Source organism: Oryx dammah, unplaced genomic scaffold (genome assembly GCF_014754425.2).
Source record: "Oryx dammah isolate SB20612 unplaced genomic scaffold, SCBI_Odam_1.1 HiC_scaffold_6, whole genome shotgun sequence".
Classification (NCBI taxonomy): domain Eukaryota; kingdom Metazoa; phylum Chordata; class Mammalia; order Artiodactyla; family Bovidae; genus Oryx; species Oryx dammah.
The window spans coordinates 30,391,598-30,396,368 of NW_024070190.1; positions in this window are offsets into that span (position 1 = coordinate 30,391,598).

A 4,771-nucleotide genomic window follows, 5' to 3' on the forward strand; every position below is an offset into this window, starting at 1 on the left:
TCCTTTTCCTATTTGGAACCAGTCTGTTGTTCCATGTCCAGTTCTAACTGTTGCTTCCTGACCTGCATATAGGGTTCTTAAGAGGCAGGTCAGGTGGTCTGGTATTCCCAACTCTTTCAAATAGCTGTGAAAAGAAGAGAAGCGAAAAGCAAAGGAGAAAAGGAAAGATATAAGCATCTGAATGCAGAGTTTCAAAGAATATCAAGAAGAGATAAGAAAGCCTTCCTCAGCGATCAATGCAAAGAAATAGAGGAAAACAACAGAATGGGAAAGACTAGAGATCTCTTCAAGAAAATTAGAGACACAAAGGGAACATTTCATGCAATGATGAGCTCGATAAAGGACAGAAATAGTATGAACCTAACAGAAGATATTAAGAAGAGGTGGCAAGAATACACAGAAGAACTGTACAAAAAAGATCTTCATGACCCAGATAATCACGATGGTGTGATCACTCACCTAGAGCCAGACATCCTGGAATGTGAAGTCAAGTGGGCCTTAGAAAGCATCACTACAAACAAAGCTAGTGGAGGTGATGGAATTCCAGTTGAGCTATTTCAAATCCTGAAAGAAGATGCTGTGAAAGTGCTGCACTCAATATGCCAACAAATTTGGAAAACTCAGCAGTGGCCACAGGACTGGAAAAGGTCAGTTTTCATTCCAATTCCAAAGAAAGGCAAATGTCAGTTTTCATTCCAATCCCAAAGAAAGGCAAATGTCAAAGAATGCTCAAACTACCGCACAATTGCACTCATCTCACATGCTAGTAAAGTAATGCTCAAAATTCTCCAAGCCAGGCTTCAGCAATACATGAACCGTGAACTTCCAGATGTTCAAGCTGGTTTTAGAAAAGGCAGAGGAACCAGAGATCAAATTGCCAACATCTGCTGGATCATCAAAAAAGCAAGAGAGCTCCAGAAAAACATCTATTTCTGTTTTATTGACTATGCCAAAGCCTTTGACTGTGTGGATCACAATAAACTGTGGAAAATGCCTTCACTTCATGCTAAATGCTGAGGATTCTAAGTTTGCTTTTGCCCTTAAAGTGTGTACAGTTTGCTAGGAGAAGACTGACAAAAGCAGGAGCAATATAATGAGTTATATTTTCTAAAATCAGTATATGAAGTAAATCTGTATTTTCAAAACTACATTGAAATTCCCTTAGGATAACACTCTTGTGGATTCCAACATATCTTTCTCTCAACAAGTATTGGAAAAAAAACTTTAGTTGATCACTGGGTGAAATAATTGGCTTGAGTTTGGGGGTCCCTGTTGTAGTCAACGAAGGATTTATTGAAAATTTATTTCTAGTCACTAGAGATAGCCCTGTTCTTAAGGAGCTTACATTCTGAGGGCAGCAGAGGAAGATGACGAATAGTAAACACAGAACTTGATCTGCTTTTAAGTGCTACAAAGAAAATTAAATAGGGTAATCAGTGTGTTTAACTGGTGGTGGTGTTAGTGGCAGTGGGGCTACTTACGCTACAGTGTTCAGGGAATACATACCTTTCTGAGGAGATGGATGATATTTGAGATATACAATGGAGAACATTCTAAGTAGGAGCAGTAACAAGTGCAAAGATCCTGAGAATGTCTGGTGTGTTTGGCCATAAAGCTTGTATGTTTAGACTGAAGGTCATTTTGATCAGAGTTTACTGCTTGAAAAGGTAGATGAAGAGGGATGAAGTCAGCAAGGTAGGCAGGGGCCAGATTATATGGGGCGTAATAGACTGTGGCTATTTGAGTTTGGATTTTATTCTGCTTTCAGTGGGAAGCTAGTAGAGTTTAATCAAAGAAATTATATGATCAAATCCATTATTTAGGAAGATCAGTCTAACTCAAGGAGTTTCTTAATGTCAACATTACTGACATTTCAGGCTGAATAATTCTTTGTTGTAAGAGGGAGCCCAGTGCACTGTAGAATGTAACATCTTTGGCATCTCCCCACTGATTCTAGTAAAACCCTTCTGGTTGTGACCAAAACATCTCCCAACTTCACCGAATGTCCCACTGGGGATAAAATTACTGTTCTGTCTGTACAAAAGCTGTGTGTTTTTAAGAATATTCACATTTAGTTCCATGCAGTCACTCAGTCATGTCCGACTCTTTGCGACCCCATGAATCACAGCACACCAGGCCTCCCTGTCCATCACCAACTCCCGGAGTTCACTCACACTCACATCCATCGAGTCAGTGATGCCATCCAGCCATCTCATCCTCTATTGTCCCCTTCTCCTCCTGCCCCCAATCCCTCCCAACATCACAGTCTTTTCCAATGAGTCAACTCTTTGCATGAGGTGGCCAAAGTACTGGAGTTTCAGCTTTAGCATCATTCCTTCCAAAGAAATCCCAGGGCTGATCTCCTTCAGAATGGACTGGTTGGATCTCCTTGCAGTCCAAGGGACTCTCAAGAGTCTTCTCCAACACCACAGTTCAAAAGGATCAATTCTTTGGCGCTCAGCCTTCTTCACGGTCCAACTCTCACATCCATACATGACCACAGGAAAAACCATAGCCTTGACTAGATGGACCTTAGTCGGCAAAGTAATGTCTCTGCTTTTGAATATGCTGTCTAGGTTGGTCATAACTTTTCTTCCAAGGAGTAAGCGCCTTTTAATTTCATGGCTGCAGTCACCATCTGCAGTGATTTTGGAGCCCAAAAAATAAAGTCTGACACTGTTTCCACTGTTTCCCCATCTATTTCTCATGAAGCGATGGGACCAGATGCCATGTTCTTTGTTTTCTGAATATTGAGCTGTAAGCCAACTCATATTCACATTAGGAGAAGCAAAATGGCTTCTGTTTCACATGAACTCTGGAGCAATTGATGACCTTCAGAGGTGTTTTGTTTTGTTTTTGCTAAGTTTATGTGGTTAAATACAGGTAAGGTAAATGTATGCTATGACTACTGTTAAATGTGCCATAGCAAATATCTACAAAAGGTTTAGTTGGGTGCACAAAGGGAGTCTACCCAAGAGAAGGTAAGGAAAAGGTCAGGAAAAGCTGCTTGAGGCAGGAAGGAGATGGGTGATCTTTGAATTGAATCTTAATAGATTCATAATTGTTGGAAGGCATGCAGTGCTTTCTAGGGAGAGGCAGTATGAAGAAAGGACCTTTGATCCTAGAAGGCCTTGTCAGGAAAGAAGGATGAACTGAAAGGATGAAGTGGAAAATCCAGCAGTACTGCGTGAGTAGGCTAGTGGATGTTTGGGCCTATAGCTCAGGGAAGTGGGCTGGAAATAGGCTTGGAAAATAAGTTCTCGAGGTGATAGGGCAGAGGGAAGGGTAGGGATGAGATCAGCAAGGTATTAATAGTAATATAGAGCAAAGAGAAGTAAGGACACCCTTGTTATGGAATGCTGAGATTCCAGAGGTCTCCAGGCAGACTGGGCGAAAAGGCCCAATGTTTGCCAGACAGACTGGTGGGAGCTGGGAAATTAATGCTGGGTTCCCAGAAAGTTGTGCAGTATTGTTTAAATTTTGGCAGTGACCTTTCTCAAGTACCTTACATTTCATCCCTGTTTTAGGGCCATGCATATTTTGCCCTTCCCACTTAAAAATTTCATCTACCCTATCCCACCCCCATGAGGAAGCCTTGGATAGTTCTCGAAGTTTAGTGTGCATAGACCCACCTTGAGGACTTGTGAAAACAAACTGCCAGGCTTCACCTCTAAACTCGAGGTGAATTAATTCAGAAGGTCAAAGGTGGAGCCTAATAATTTGTGGTTCTAACGTTTCCAGGAAATGTGGCAGCTGTCAGTCTGGGGGCCACAGTTTGAGAACCACCGTAAAAGGTAGCCAGCTGTCTTTTTGTTGCTTTGGAATATAAACTTTCTGGCTATGGTTTTTCCTGTGGTCATGTATGGATGTGAGAGTTGGACTGTGAAGAAGGCTGAGCGCCGAAGAATTGATGCTTTTGAACTGTGGTGTTGGAGAAGACTCTTGAGAGTCCCTTGGACTGCAAGGAGATCCAGTTCCAACCAGTCCATTCTGAAGGAGATCAGCCCTGGGATTTCTTTGGAAGGAATGATGCTAAAGCTGAAACTCCAGTACTTTGGCCACCTCATGCAAAGAGTTGACTCATTGGAAAAGACTGATGCTGGGAGGGATTGGGGGCAGGAGGAGAAGGGGACGATAGAGGATGAGATGGCTGGATGGCATCACTGACTCGATGGATGTGAGTGTGAGTGAACTCCGGGAGTAGGTGATGGACAGGGAGGCTTGGCATGCTGCGATGGGACACGACTGAGCGACTGAACTAACTAATGAGTTTAAAATACTGCTCTGGGCCTTGAAATGGCCTCCAATGTTTAATGCTAGTGTGTGTGTAATTCGATAGGGCTCTGGTGTGAGGTGAGCCTAGAATCACCTATCAACTCCCTTCTGGAGTGGTTTTGATTAATGAATCTCGTGTTCCCACTATTTAGGATCCCCATGAATATTCATTTCACAAGGCACTATTAAAAGACACCATTCTTGTCCTTAGAAGATAACCAGAGAGGACTGCACATCAGGCAGAGAGGCTGCCCCTGGTCTCCAGTCTCGAGGCTTCTGCCGCCCTCCACTGAAGGGGCTCCAGGATGCCTCAGAACCGCCTCAGTTTCCCAAATGGCTTGAGACAGCCCAGAAGGAACTGTGATAAAACTGGCTGGTGCGCCCGAAGGGACCTCCTCCTTGCAGGTGGAGCGGCGACGCGGGGTCGAAGGGAACGCTCAAGCCGGGGTCCCAAAGGTCGCCCGCACGGGCCCCCGCCGGCACCGCCCTGTCCTAC